Source organism: Athene cunicularia, assembly GCF_003259725.1.
Source record: "Athene cunicularia isolate RWA chromosome 7 unlocalized genomic scaffold, athCun1 chr7_part1, whole genome shotgun sequence".
NCBI classification, from domain to species: domain Eukaryota; kingdom Metazoa; phylum Chordata; class Aves; order Strigiformes; family Strigidae; genus Athene; species Athene cunicularia.
Window position 1 is genome coordinate 26555697 of NW_020799107.1, and position 16812 is coordinate 26572508.

A 16812-nucleotide genomic window follows, 5' to 3' on the forward strand; every position below is an offset into this window, starting at 1 on the left:
CCTCGCGGCGCGCGGGCGGCAGTGGGCGCGGGAAGGGGAAGGAGCTGCGTTACGGAGCGCGGTCGGCGATTGGCGAAGGGTGGGAACGGAGGAGCCAATCGGAGGAGAGAAAGCGAATGGGCGGGGCTAAGGCGCTGTGGCGGCGGGAGCGGCACTGGGGGCGCCTTCCCGCCGGGGCTCGGCGCTGAGCAACCCTGGCACCTGCCTCTGGCCTTAATACGAAGAAAATCACCTCACGTAGTTGGGTCTTGCCGTCCCAGTGCTGTCTGATCCTTTAGGGGTGCTTTGAGAGCAGCAGGCCCTGTGGGGCAGGGGCTCCCTGCAGTCGGACGAGGAAGAAGGGGCCTTGCAGGTGTGTGCCCCCCCCCGAGGGAAACCTCAGACATCTCTCTGGGACACTGCTCATAAAACTGCCTCCGGGCTTCTGTGCAGTCGTGTCCTGCAAGGCCTCGGGGGCACAAAAGGTAAAAGGAGGCTGGTAGCAGGTTAAAAGGAATTGTTATACTTCATTCGCAGGCTGAAACCATCAGTTCTTTGTTCACACTGGCTTTCAGCTGGTGTTAAATCTCCAGCAATCCCTGAAAGTGTATGGATCGTAAGGGATGGTGCCTCAGGTTTCACACACACACGCGCTGGCATATTAGTATTCTGCGTGACTTCACTTTTATTAGCTGAATAAATAGACCTTCTGAAAACACAGCGTTGAAAGCAATTACATTTACTCAGGCTGAAAATATGGTTACATTACTGTTATTAAGAGTACTCTAGCAGAAGTGCATACAAATACTCAACATCTGTGCTCACCCTGTATATAAATGGTGGTGTTATTAGGTACTACTGAGTTAACATTTGCACGAAAACTATGCTGAACTTGAAATAAAACTATATTGTCAAGATATTTATCTTGTCAAAAAAAAAAACCCAGAAGGGTTTTCTGGCAGGAATTTGAAGACTGCTTCAATTTTTCTCTTTGAAAAATTTAAAGTGAGAAGATCACTAATAGGAGAATCAGCGGAAGGAAGGAATATAAACTAGAAAAACGGAAAAAGATTAAAACAGCTCAAAAAGATATGTGGCAGCTACCAAACCAGTGTCAGAACCATTGGTATAGTTTTTTTACTTAAGGGGGTTTATGGATAAATTATCATTGAACTGATAGATGTGAGTGCAGCAATTTAAATTATTAAGGAAGAATTATCCCAAGTTGTCTAGCAACAAATAACAGATATAAAAACCCCACAATTTTTCCCAAACCACAATCTCATTCTTTCATTTGACATATTATTTGAAAACACATAGAACAACACTTCATTTTTCCATCAAAAGGAAAATTAATACACAAGACTATCAAGTTCCATTTTGAAACTATGGATGAAATTGCAAGATTGTCTTATAAATAATTTTTTAAAATGCAGCTGTAAAGATAAAAAAAATGGATAGAGAATTAAAATTCGTATGAAGTCACACGTGATAAAACTACAAGAGTTCGTGGCTTTGTGGTCTGGGCATAGAGTTAGCTATCAGAAGAGCTTGATATATTTTCTGACTGACATTGGCTTTCTTCATTGAAACAGTGTGGGGGAATCACTGAATATCTCTGGACCTGTCTGGTTGTTATGGTAAAACTGTGATTAAAAAAGGATTATTCTTTGTCTTGCATACTGAAATGCTTCAATGTCATGTGCTGCATTCATACATAATATTATATTGTTATTCAGTCTTATAATCAAGCTATGTTTCAGGGAGAAAATTAAATTCCATTTCATTGCATTGTATTTCATTAAATCAATTTAATCTTTTCTTCCTCTTTGACAGATAAGTAAAATTCCCCAAAGATTTCCAGAGGCACAATTTTGGATGTGGTCAAGGCCAGGTTTGCTCAGCCTTTGGGAAAGCAAACTGTGGCAATCTTCCAGGTTCCAACACTATTTGGTGTAGAAATAATGCTAAAGGCAATTAAAAAAGCTGTCAAATGCAATATGAATAAAAGTATAATGATAAGCAGCAATGTTCTGAATAGATGAAGGGGATTTCTTGGATTTCCACGATTTATCTCAAATTTGATGTTGTGCCATATCTAAAGAAATAGTTTATGTAAAGAGATACAGATTATATTGTTGCTAGTGAGGAAGAAAAACAAACTATTTTTACAAATACTGTACAATGATGTCCAAGTAGGGAAACAGAATGAAGTGTGAAGGAGGGTATGATAGCTTAACACAGGTCATCATGCAGTGGACCATCTGTGCAGAAAAAAACATGTTACAAACTAACTGAGTATTAACTCTGCTGTGACAGAACATGCTCTCCTTACCAGAACTTGGTTAACAAATTGGACACTATTAGTGACACAACCAGTGTAATACAGGACAAAAATACATGTGGACGAAAAGACTCAAATCATTAACCAGGGAAAAGCTGTCTGAATTATGGACAACTAAAACATATATGTGGCTGTATTTGCAATCTTATTGCTTGATGTGCTGTCTGTTGCATGAAGCATCACTGAAAATAACAAAAAGCTCATTTTTACCCTAAATAATTTACAGTTTAAGTTGAAATACTGGGATGATACAGCAAACTGTATGCAAGACTGATGTGCTTAATAATGGTGAAGAAATAAATACACGTAGAACGTAACTTTCAGTAACCAAAGATTTTTGAGGGGACAATTCTCAGATAAAGTAAAACAAAACTCTTTCATTTCAGGAAGGAGAGAAAGCAATCAAATATGAAGCTAATGAAGGCAGGAGAAGACATTTATCAAGCAGTCCAGTTTCATCAGAAAAATGGGGCTTTTTCAGCACCTACCTAGGAAAACCCAGTCATGTTCTCATTCAGTGTAAGTTCTGGAAGTCTCCTAATACCAGTGCTAACAAGGTCTAGTGATCTAATTAAGTACTAACCTAAGTATGATCAAGCAGCAGCAGCAATTAATATTAAGCTTTCCTCTGAATTACAACCAAAAGTTTATGTGGACTTAACAAGGGAGTATTTAAAAAAATTAGGTGCTTTTTATGAGATAAGTAGGCCAAGAATGTCAATGAAAACAGATGATTGTTTAATTTCGGTAAGTGCCCAAACCCCCATAAATCTACAATTAAGGAAGAAAGCTACAATTTGGCTAGCGGAAAGAGAATGAACAGCTTTTTTGTCTACCCACCTAGCCTTCAATCTGTGTGTATCAAACACAAAAGGGGAGATGAATAGCAGTGAATTTTTAGTTAGGAATACAGCCTACAGAAAACAGGTACTTCATTTGTCAAAGACAGGCTTAAGGGATGTCTTGAGAACAGTAAAAACAGAGTAAGAGGAAGCAGAAATTTAGTAGAGAACTTTTCAGTTTGATAGGTAAAGATATAATAAGGAGATTAAGCTGGATATTGTGGACCCTAGAACTGTGGTGCAATTTAAAAATAGGTTTGGAAATAACCTACAGAGTGTTCTACTAGATTTTCAAAGTCTCAGTCAAAGATATGCTTTAGTTCAATCATACGTATTGAAAGCTACATCAAGACTTGCTGCATGGAAGACCCATGATCTGTGTGGTTCAGAAGGCCTGTCATCAGATTTTGATTTTTGTCATATATTTGGAATGAATGGGTGTATAAGCCATGATTTTTTTTTCTCCCTAATATGTAAATATAGCAGGAAAGAATCAGAAGACCTTAGCTGTGGCCTGTCTGCCCACATATAAGGGCTGTATCTTATGTAAAGTACATTAAATGCTCTTCACCTCGAGAAGTTCTCGCAAGGACAAGCTTATAAGTGTATTGAGTTATGACGTAGAAAACATCACTAACATTCAAGCTGTTTTGACCTTTATGAGCTGATGACAGTTAAAATAGCACAGTTTTCAGAAAGCTGGTGACATTATGCTGCACAAAGTAGTCGTGCATGAGTTCTGAAACCCACAAGATGGCGCCAGGTGAACATGAAATAATAAGAACTGCATTTTAAAAAAGTGATTCATTCTTGCCTTAAGATAAATTGATGCACATTTTTGTTTAAGTAACACTAGGATAATTCCACTGTTATTTCATAGAATCTTTGTCAAAACTTGTATTTTCAGGCAATCCTACTGACATGAATAATATTTTGTTGGTGAAAATGTATGCATGAAAATAATAATTTTTGGCTAAATCTTCATGGCACTATTTATTTATTGCTCAAATAAACATAAAATCTACCGTGACATCAAAATGATCTTTAAAAACACATAGGCCATTTTCACAGTGTGTAGGTTAATAGCAGATGTAGAATCTGATGGCTTTAGGGGAAGAACAAACTCTAAAACCAGATTAATTTCTCAAAACATTTCTCATCTGCATTCTAAGCTAGAAAAAGAAATGAAGCAAAAGAAGAACGGCAAATGAAATATCTAAAGAGAATTGACTCTAACTAGAGTATTTGTCTTAATTTTCTGTGGGGCAGGTTTTGGAATTAATACTAGTGATGAGAGTATGAAAGAAAAGGGTCAATGGAGTTTGACCCACTATAGTTAAATCTTGTAATGCTTGTTATTTGAGGAGCAGATTCATAGATAAGTAAGTTATAATATCTGAGAGATTTTAAAAAATAATGTACTTCTCTTGCAAACAGCCAATAGATCTTTATCCACAAATTTTTGCTTGAAATTTTATCTTCCATCTGAGCTGTACCAGATCATTGAGATGATCTCAGGAGGTCCCTTCCAACCTAAATGATTCTGTGATTCTGATTCAGAACTTTTTTCTTCTATTTTTTTTTTCTTCAAGTCCACTCTTGATTGCCTCAGTGTAATCTATTGCCTTGTTCTCATCCATGGTCTAATCTCATCTGAATTAATGTTTTCAGCTAGAAAATAAACTTGGTTACACCAACATAATAACAGTGCGATAACCAGTGCTCTGCTAATTCTCAAAGTGGCCCCACATGTGAATTATGGAACTATGCAGTCTTCAGTATGTAAACATTAGCCCAACAGTGGGTTTGGGATGAGAGAGAGGGGTCCTTTCCTAAGATCTGCAGGTGAATCAATCACACCAGTACATCTAACTGGTCATGTCAGCTCAGTAACCTGGTTGTCTGCCACTGCTAATAGAAAATCAGAAATCCATTTTCCTTTCTTTATTCAATAGCTAAAAGAAGTGAAGGAGCAACTCATTTAAGTGCTGTGAGAAGTATCTAGGTACTTTTCTGAATCCATAGTGCAATCTGTGACTGTATTTGCTGGGTTGTCAGCATTAACTGATAGCCTTTTGCATTCTGGTTTCTTGAGGTTGTGTGAGAAGACTGCAGTCTGCTTCCCACATGAATTGACTATCAATTGTCGTTAGATCCAAAACCACTACCTGCCCTTTGGTTTTCCTAGTAACTGAAAACACGTGTTATGGTACTAAGTTTCCCTCATATTCTGGGGTTTCTTTGACAGATATTGTTTGAATATTAGGTAGTGGTGAAAAGACGCTGATCCGTTTCCTTTGACACAAGAAGTTTGCTCCGGTCATCTGCAGTAACTATACAAAATCAGAGTGAGTGAAGAACAGCAAGACAGAGCCAGAATGCTTTTCATCAGTAATATCTGCTGAGTGATGCTGGAAACAAAGGAGCTCTTTTCGGTTTACCCTCACAGTTACAGCATAGCACTGCAGAAATGGCTTTAGCAAATTGTTAGATGAAGCTTACAGCCTTTGTCCCTCTCTTCACTGTTGTTCCCAACACTTAATGTGTTGTGAATTGTCTGGAAAGGAAAAAGCTGGAAAAGAGGCTTCTACAAATATTCTAGCTCCATTGATCCCTGAAAGAATATAGTTAAAGTAATTCCCTTATTCCTGAAAAATATTTTCTCCTGACTTTAAAAACAGCAGCTGGGTTAGTGGTTAGCTAGTTAAAACATGTGATTACTTGGTCTCCTTTCTCAACACAAACATTAATTCAAAATCACAATATATAGTGTATTCATCCAGGACACCATGAAAGTATGAATAAACATAGAACTCCAATCAGTTTACATGCCATGGCTAAAAACTTCAGCCACCCAGTTTCTTCAGTAAAATGTCCAATAGGCATTACACTCACAAATAAGTCTTCTGGGAGAATCAGTGCCTTCCACATGTGACCCAGTTCACCTACATGCATTACAGCTCTCCCTTCTACCTGGAGATAAGCACAAATTAAAAATGTTTCACAGAGAATGCATGCTATTTTGCCTCCATTCAGAGGGAGACAAAGTTTTCTGTAATCCAATATCACACCCAAAATACTTGAATTGGCCTTGACCTTGGCTTTTCTTTTTGAAGTGTGCTGTGATACATACAGAGCATCAGTGATATCAGAGTGTAGCTGGGTGCCTGAAGCACACATTTGGTGGGTACAGTTAAGAAAGATCATAGCAAAACCACTCCATAAGTAAATGGGAGGAAAAAGTTGAAGCACATAATTATTACAACTTATAAAAATACAGGTAAAATTAACAGTGTGAGTACAGGAAATAATTACTTCTGTAACATCTGGAAGGATGTTAATTTTACAGAAGTGTGGCCTGAGTATAATTTTAAATTTGGTAGTGGACATTTATTCATGCATATTCTTTCATTGGCAACAGTGGTATGGCTTGGGTAAGTGATCTAAATGTGAAAACCACAAATCCTCAGGGCCAAAGGAAGCACAGCTGAAGAAATAATCTACTTTCTGCTATATAGAAACAACTAATACATTAATATTCACCATCCATTATATTTATATTAACCATATAGAATATTTAAGGACAGAGAGGTGAAACAGAAAATGTAGCCAGTGTGACAATATGACTGGAGTAATAAATATAATAAAAAGCCTACGGGTGTAAATTATTAATATATATTTGCCCCAGAAGTGGGGAAGGTATTTCTTGCTTTTTGACAGCTCTGCTGTGACATCTTCCCATTCTGTCCAAGGCATCCTTCCTGATGTCTGGAGGAACATCACCACGAGCCACAGCAGATGTACAATAATTCAAACCTATGGCATCAAACTTAAGATGTCAAAGTAAAGAAGGCAAGCCTAGAGGTCATCTGGTCTCTCCTTCTGCCTGGTTGGATCAGTGATGTCTCTGCCCATCCTGCCAGGAGTCTGTCTAGCCTGTTCTTGAAGACTTCCAGCCTTTACGTGTGGTGTTCTATGTGCCATGGCCCTGAGGCCATCAGTGGCCTGTATGGCCTTGACCAGTCTCCTCTGCAATAGCCCCTGTGCCTGCCTGTGGGCCCAGGACCATCAGTCCAGCCCAGCCCAGCCCAGGGCCATCAGTCCCTGCCCCAGCAGTGCTGTAGGATCCCAGGCTCTGGCTCCACCACCACTCTGCTTTACCTGGCCACGGGCCTTCTGGCCCCAGTCTGCTGGCTGACTGCTTGACTTGGACTTGGTCCTGCCCCATCACCAGGAACTTACCTGGTGACACGGGCTCGGGACTTTCTCCCCTGGCCTGCCCTGATCCCTTGCTGGGGGCAGCAGGACAGGCCCTGGCTGGCGGGTCAGGCCCTGCCAGCTGTGGCATTGCAGGTGCCTCCTGGCTTCCCACCCTGGAGGGAGCAGCTGGCCCCTGCTGCACACTGATCTACCATCCCAACGATCAATCTGTTTGCAGTGTTTCACCCTGAAAAAGTCTGTCCTGCTCCCAACTTAAATCTTCCCTGCTGCATTCTAACCTACTATTCTCCATGAACTTGGAGAGCATTGCTTCCCTTTCTTCTTTGTACTAGTGTTTTAAAGATTTTTAGACAATTACTATGTCACCTTGATATTCTATTTTCTATGGTAATTGACCCGAAATTGCTCAATCCTGCCTGTATGTTTTGTTTCATAAACTTTAAGTTGCTCTCATCTGGATTCTTTAGCTGATACACATCTTTCTTGAAATATGATGCCCAAAACTGGACAAAACACTCCAGCTGAGACTTTACCAATCCTAAGAATAACAGAAAGATTACATCATCTGTCTATAAATTATACCCATGTTTATATTTCTCAGTACAATGTTTTTCTCTTTTGCAACAGCACAGTGTTGTTAACTGATGTTGAACTTGAATTTCACAATAGTCCTCAAAACTTTCTGCAACAGTATGAGCTATCCCGTTATTCTTTATGTTGTGTGTATTGTTGCTGAATCCCAACTCACTGTAGAATTTTGCACATTCTCCTATTGAATGACTATCTTTTTTTCCACAAGATATCTCTAATTTGTTAAGATATGTTAAGGGAATTTTTAATCTAGGTTTCATCCCCTAGGTCCTTGGGATTAAAAATCTACTCCCTTTAATCTACCCACATGTAGCTGCTCCTATATACTTTTTATTTCAAATACTTTCCTGTCAGAAAAGGAGTTAATAATACAGACATTGAAATTATCATTTTGAGTCAATGTTTACACTATAGTATGATAAATTAGTTTTGTCAGAAGACATTGTAAGAAAAATTCAGTGCATTACATCTGATATACTGATTGGTTATTCTAGTTTAGGATTGCTGCTACAGTCGATTGGCTTCAGAACATGACAATGGGAGAATCAAGTTCACAACAAACATTGTAATTAATTGTACATACCGTACTTATATAATTTTTACTTATGTTATTGTTGTTTATTATTTTCGTCAATCTGAGGAATTCCCTGCCTGTGAAAATGATCTTCTGCCTGTGAAAATGATGAACTTGGCTTATCTTTGTGGGGAGTTAGGTAAAACATGGGCCTTTTCAAATGTAGTTTCAGCTGGGCCAGATAGGTAATTTATGTAAATCAGTACAACTTCATTTCCCCTCACTGGGAAACTGACCTGTGTTCTCGAGTTAGCGACGGGGAACTTTCTGCATCTGATCTTTCAGAGGTCTAAGTACTTTTTACTCTTTTTAGACTTTAACATAAGCATTTGAAATAATTAGGAAACTTACTATTTATTGAATAGTAGGCTTGTGATAATTTCCTTTAAAAACTAAATAATAGTGCTGAAAATGTATCATTATCTGCTCCTTGAAACAATGTAGGAAATGACTGAAAATAAGCATGTCTTACATGCCTCCTTAGGCCTAGGACTACATCAAAGGATGCAAGTAACAGCTTGAAGATAAAATGTTGTCTTCATCTTATAAATTATTCAGTAGAAGTAAAGAGCATTAAATTATCGATACTATCATCTTCACCTTAATTATCTTGTCTGAGGAAAACATTTATTGATGTAAAGTAGACCTTAATCACAGAAAAGCATTTATCCTCTAAAACATGGTTCTCTTAACCTGTTTTATAGGATGGGGACTATGCTTCACTTTTTCTCATCTAGCTCCAACCCAGTCTTTACTTGGAAAGTCTGCTTTTGATCTTCCATTTAATTTCAATATTTCTCAGCTAAAGTTCTCAAGCAATCATTTTTAGTTCCATTTATGGAACAGACGTGTAAATCCTTTAATGATATCCTCCTCATCATATTTTCTTAAATGTTTGGGCAAATATTTACAAAACTTTTCTCAGGATCTGTGTCATATCTCTTTTATGGAAAAAAACCTATAAATAAATCACCTAAAAATCACTGTCTTCAGTTTTGCCCAGCCTGGTGCTGAAAGTGCCTGAAGATCTTTTCTTATCTCATGACTGTTTGTTGTCTTATGAGAAATGAATTTAGTGATCTCACTCTGCTTTCTAGTGAATATGTTAGCATAATTTATGACTCCCACAGCAGAGAAGGTTGAAAATATAAAGACTTGAAAACAGATTTTTCTTTTTCTAATATGACTCATCTCAGATTACTGCTGAGGGACATTGCCTAGCTTAGGCCAGGGAAGCTTGAACTCTTAGTGTCTGTGTTTCTCCATATGGAGAGACATAAAGGAGTTATATAGGAGAATTTCTTTAAGGCAATTGCTATGTCCTCTGTCCTTCTCCAACAGCCTAAATTGCCAATATTGACTTGGCATGTTTGTTACATCATGGCACTGACTGTCTTGTGAGCATTGTGAGTTCTGCCTCAGGTCTCCTTCTCAGGGTTGAATTAGGCTAAGGTGACCTGATACGGAGGTATGGTCATACGGAGGATGACCTGACATCCAGAGACTGTCCTGGTTTTTGAGTAAAACCTGTTGGGTTTTTTTTATCCCCTCTTGAACTTTTGTCAAGATGTTGTATTTTCTCCCTTCTCTTCAGTCTGATTTCCAGAGCTATAACTTATTCACAGTTTCATTTCCAGCTTCATTCTCAGAGATGGGAGTGGTGGCTTCAGTCTTAGCACCTGTGTCAGAACACATGAAAGAAGTTTGCTGACCTAAAATATGCTATTTCTGTGCTCTGTGTCTCCCACTGAATCCTTCACTTTCACTCACAACTCTAAGCCCCATTCCGAGTCCAGTAGTTGTCATCTCCCTTAATTTATTTCCTGTTCCTTTGCCTTTTTTTTTGCACCAAAAGTGTCAGCCCTTTTGTTGTGGTGGACCTACCTTTACAAGGTTCAGTGCTGGCTTCTTGATTCCTCTTCTATCTGGTCTCTTCCAGAGAGGAGTGTGACCTACCCTATAATGTTGTGAGCTTAGTGAGCACTTCGGTATGTATGGAATAGACATTTAAAAACACTGACTTCTAAATGTGCTTCAATTAATATTTGGTACCTTAGGCTCAAAATACAGGCTTTTCCTAAAGATTTCCAGAGCCCAATGTTAAATTTCTTTTTACAAAAAAGTCAGGAAAGCAGATTTGATTTTAAATATTTGATTTAGTGTTTGGGTTATGTTTCTGCATGAGAACCAGAGGATGAAACTGAAAACAACTGTTTACTGGCTTGAAACTTATTAATCTACTTTTGCTGTTCAATGTGATTACAAGTGAAATGAAAAAAAAAAAGTTAATCTCCCAAGTGATTACTATCAGACAAAACAGGACTTGGAAAATGTTAGCTCAAAAACAGTAAAAGAAATTGAATTGAATTCCTAGTGTGCAGAATGCTAATGAAACTGGTGGATCAAGAAATCATGACAAGAAAATTGTATTAACTTCTTAAGGATTTGTAAACCACACTGAAAAATGGCAAAAGATGGCATCCCAAAAGCTTGAACTCCTCCAGGCCCAGTATTTCTACCCTTGAAAAATTACCACCCCATATGACCTTACTACCTGTATTCTTTGCTCTGCTTAGTGGACTTTCCTCAGAATAAGACTCCTAATTCCCACCTTGCTGTTCCCAAGGCAATTAGCTCCTTTTTTCTCTACTATTCCAACCCCTATTCTTACTTCACTTCCCAACTCTTTGCAAGTCTTCATCCTGAAATACTTCCCTGAACTCTTAAACATACAGTTCACCACAAAACTGTCCTGTAGCAGCAGATAGTTTCCTCCCATTCCATGGCCGATGTTCATGTAGATAGCCTACCCCTTCATAATTTTCCCACATTAACAATACCCTCTCCACCACTGTCCTCTGTGTATTAAGTTGTTTCTGCTCCATTCTCATCCTTATGCCAGTTACCTCCCTCCTCACTTGCCTGCCCATCCATTGGCCCTCTCTCCCCATTTCCATCATTACCAGAGGCTGATGTTTTCTCCATGGAGCTTGGCCAGTCTTAAGGAGAGGAACCATTGGACCCAGTTCTAGAAGCACCTCTGTGATCCCAGCTGTAGTTTACTGGCAGGAGTGAGACTCCTCTTTGTCTGCATCCCTATGTGAGTCAGAAACACCCTGATTACCCCAGCAGTGTGTTACCCAGAGAAGGGTGAGGATGGAGAGCTTGGACAAGTTGGCAGGTGCACCCGCCCAATGAAAACAGGGCTTCTTGGCTGCTGAAGTGTAGCAGCTCCTGATTGCCTTTGCTCTCGGGGCTTCACGGTAGTTGGGGCCTTTGGCCAATGGGAGCCGCTGTTGACTACAGGTCAGATTCAGCCTGGGTATAAATGGAGTCCCCTGGGGGAGCCATTCTGGACTTGTCCCCTGCAGCAGCACGCTGCGGTTGAGGACTCTCCCCTTGGGTCAGGACGCTGCCCAAGGAAACTCCTCGAGGTGACTTGGGTCAGGACGCTGCCCTGAGCAGGTCCTCGAGGTTGAGAGCCCTCACTTATTAGGTGAGTGACAGAGCGTTTTGGGTTGTCATTAAACCCTAAGGAGTTGTGCTTTGTTAGGTGTTTTGGTTGTCATTAAGCTCTAGAAAGTTGTTCTGTTCTCCTCTCACAGACATTTGACCCTGTAATTTGTGGAGGGACAGTTAATTGTGTTAATAATAAATTTTTAATTTTTGGTGGTTGATTGTTTATTTCAGAGCCTCCGTAACAACAAGTCACTGGGGCTCCAGAAAAAAAGTTGTTTGTAATCATGCTAGAGACCAGCAAAGCAGAGAGTGCTCGAACCCTTCATGGTGGTCACCTCGAAATATTGTTGTGTCTTGGGATAGGCAAGATACTGGTCATATGCCCCTCTACACTGCAGAATGCCTAAAGGTAGCATGGGCTGTGTAAATGTAGTGGGGTGACAGGGACACTTCATGCAGTTTTTCAGGGAACTTGCAAACACGTTTGTACAAATAGAGTAGCCCTTGGTTTGGGGAGGTCTGTGTCTGGGAGACAAGGACTCCACTGGGATCAAGGGCGTTGGGAAAAAAAAGTGAGAAATAGCCTGCAAGTGTATTTCTTAGCAAGGATGTGAACCTGTGTGTGACTGTCTGAGGGGACAGCAGCATAGTACAGTTCGAATATCCAACTTGGTTGTCAGCTTCTAGAATTGTATATTTAAATTAGGGCCTGTTTTATGTTAAAATATATATTCTCAATGTTTTTGTATCCTCCAAATCCTCTGTTTAAAATTATGATTCAAGTGGAATGATTTTAGGCAGAGAGCCTAAAATCAGTAACTCCAGGAGGTAATGTGAGCTCTGAAATGTAAAAGCTTTCTAAGGGAAGGCAGGGTCATGGCAAGGCCTGGTTCATTTACACTGTAATGATACATAATATTAGTCCCAAACCAACAAACAGGTATGCTACAAGTAGCTCCCATGGATTGTGTATCACCTTTGCAAATTGTTTGGATGCTTCAATCAAAAACTTTCAAATGCAAAACACTTTAAAGAATTAAGAGTTAGAGTCAAGAAGTACAGTACATACCTTCTGAATTATGGGCTGTCAGTATGACACAGGAGATACAAATGTATTGATGTGGATATAAACTAGATATCTGGCAAAAGAGAACTGTAAGTAATAATAATAATGTACTACTCCGAAAAAGGGATCATTCAGTAATCAGAGCAGAACAACTACAGAAATTGTACGTTTTTGTAATTATTACAGTAGGAAAACTCAAAAGCTGTTATATTGGAATATTATCATTCCTGTAATCTTCCTTCAAGTTTCTGGGTGCCTTCATTTCAGGTGACAACTGGACTGTATGTAGACTGCAGTGAGGTTGGTCCAGAGGTGAATCCTAAATAACTTCCATCAGAAGTTGGCAATACTTTATGCGGCTTTAGTCTACAAATGAAATAGAAATAGTTATTTTATTTCTATATACAAAGTTTTTCTCCCTTCCTGATGCTTTTGTCTAAAATTGCATCTTGGCATAGCTTTGAAGGTCAGAAGTGCGGGGGAGATAGCCTGCTGCTTATGGAAGTGAAACAATGTGAATATCCAACTCTCTTCTTTCAAGCAGTTTGGTTTGGGTTTTTTTGGTGTGGTTTTTTTTTTTTTTCAGCTATAAGAAGCTAAACAATGTTGCTAAATTATCATTCACCAAAGTGTACTGTTTTTTTGAGATTAGCTAGCAGAAATATGTGCTGAACTGGTTGCAGGCTTGCTGAGGTTTCTTGATGGAGTTCTTATGCTTAGTTGTATGCTCCCCTACGTAACTGTTTCAAGTTGTGAATAGGCTTTATATGTCTCAGAGAGATTTGTTTCTAACCAATTAGCACTAATAATATTACTTTATCTTTCCTATTGATGTCAGAGTAGGCTTTTGTACTTGAATGTGGTGGGAAGAGGATGGGCATCTTAATTACTGAGGGCTGGATCATGCTGCCTTGCAGGAAGATCTGAGGGAGGAATACAAAAGAAAGAGAGATTCCTCCATCGGAAAAGAAGTAGAGGAAGGTCAACTTCTTCCCCCTGCACAGAAGATGCAAAGAACCCTGTGTCTAACACTTGTAAACAATCTGCAAGAGACACTGGCCTCAGCAGCAGTTGGACTTTGTTCTCCTCAGGCTGGTTAAGCTTTGCTTAAATTAAAGGGCATAGGAGCTTGGTATAAATTAAAACCAGAAGATCTGTTTTATCTTCTTTGTAGACTCCCCATAGCACCTGGGAAATGAACGGCTATGCCTGGGCTTCCTCACCTTCAGGATTCTCAGAAACCATTTGAAAGTCATATGGAAATACTCACCCTGACTCTATATACATAATGATTTTTATCTAGATATACATATTTATTTTTAAACCCATTGCTATCTAAGATGGCTTTAACAGGCAGGTAATTTTAAATCATGTTTTCTGTGCTGTAATATTGTAGAATATAATGACAAAAACATCATGTTTCATTCTGTTCTCCCTTTAAGACATTTTGTATTGCCCCAGGGTTGAAAAACCCCATAGCAATAATCTGTAAATATTGGACAAACTGTCAAGGGAGCTTAATAGCATTTATATCACTGCTGAGAGGGTGCAAATGCAATACAACATGGGCCCAGTAACTTTTTTTCTGCAGACTGCTAAAAGCAGAAACAAAGCTTATGGAGAATGAATTAAATCAGAAAAACTGCAAATATATGCACTTATTTCTTGAGAAAATTAAACAAGTTTTATTGGGGTTTGATTAAATAATCCACATGATTTTTGTGGTGATTCATATTTATATTTTCCTTGCCGTAATTTCTTGCTATGCAGAATAGTTCATAAACCAGGTGTAACAGGAATATATTTAATTATTCTACAGAGAAACAGTAATGTTACGATAAAAACAAAAGCTTAATAATGATGAGCAGATTAAGGTGTGCAAAGGAAGTGTCTCTCAGAAAGCTGCTGTGTGGTAACCACATTGTGGTAAGGGAAGTAAGTCAGCGGAAGGTTGGTATGGACATGTATGCTGCTAGGGTTAGGAAAACTCTGCTTATGCTCCTTCCTCCCCCAATTTGTCCTAGTGGCTCACCCTTCTTTAATCCATGTTTTGTTAAGAAGGTGAGCAGAGAAGTGGGGCTAATCACTCCTTCATGGGTTGGAGCACTGGGATCCTCTGACAGAAACAAAATAAAAGCAAACTGCCTGGGCAGTGGAGGCATGCTGTGTTTGTATCCTGTCTTTCGGAAAGAACAATAGTCTGTGAAAGATATGGGAGAAAGACAACGCAGAGGAGCTTGCTGGCTTTGTATCGCCATATCCATAAATAGAGAGGGGAGAACTGAATGGTTATTATTTCTCTATTTGTAGCCATGGCCAAGGGAAACAATAGCCTTGCACATACATCCTTGCATATATTGTCTGCTCTTCAACCTTAGCAGGGTGCAATATATATGTAGGTGGAGGCTTTTGAATACTGAATACATTTTTGAAACTCAGGTTTTCCTGTCTTCATCCCAAGGATACATCATTCAGCAAGCCTGGGAGGTCTAAATCAATTATTTACTGTAAGTTCCTTACTTGATCTTGTTTTTCTGCCATCCAAGCTGACAGTCTAAGGGCAGCAAAATTCACTAGGGCATCTCCTTCAGGCTGCAAGTTTTTCATTCCCTAATTCTCTGGTGCAGGTAGGATGACACAGGGATGGCATGTGGCTATGACTTGAGCAAACTGTGCTCTCACTCACTAAATGACCACTGAGGCACCTGCTGCAACACTGGCTGCTCTGACACTTGGCAGGAAGAGAAAAAAATTACAGTTATGGCCTGGTTGCTGGATTTTCTTATTTCATAGCCGCCAGGCTTACCTGAGTGGTGGGAGGGAGCCTGTTTATCACAGTTCATTTGGATCCTGTCAGTCATTCCTCCCCTCTAGTTCTCCTGAAAACTCCATGCTAGAAAGAGAAATAGATAATAAAGCAGCCAGAGTGAGTAGTTTTCTCTTTCCCCTCTCCATGACCCAGCCAGCACCCAGCAGAGAAGTTGCTATACACCTGCAGGAGGGAAGGGACACTGGCTCTGCCAGCCTTGGGTGTACCCTGCAGCTACTTCCCAGCTAGCTGGGGAGGAGGCAGATGAGGTATTGTGCAACAGGTTGCCAGCTACAGTGATAATGACCGATTCTATCAAAAAACTTCCATGTTTTCAACTCATCATCAAACACACATTTTTCTGAAGTCAGATTGGCACTACAGGGAGTACAAGTCAGCAGCAAGGTGAAGGCACAGCATCTCTGCCATGCTGGTGTGCAAACACGGGTTTCCTTTTTGGCCTTGGCTTCGGAAGTTGGGGAGCAAAGAATGGAGGTCAATGCAAGATGGCAGAAGGAGATTCAGGGGGCAAACTGTGGATAAAAGATGACATTCTGGATCTTCACACCAGTTCTGTGCACCCACTTCACACCTGCGACTGCTCCCCCCCTTTCAATCTCTCTCTTCTTCTGTCCTCTGTGAGGTCCTCTCTCCCCTTAGCTGTATCCTTCTGTCAGGGAGGAGACTGCAGCCTCCCACTGCACCTGCCCAGGTTTTCTCAGGCACAGAAAAGAGCAAAACAGCCCACTGGGATATTTTTCTGTAGAAAGCTCTGTGTGTGATGGTGTTACATTGCAGATCTACAGGGTTATACTGCAGCTTGGGAGAGCACATTCCTGGGAGGAAATTTGCTTTGAGGACATCTGTGGACCATGTATCACCCCCTCAAAGAATCCACATAGACTTAGCCACCAAAGCCTCTGTTGT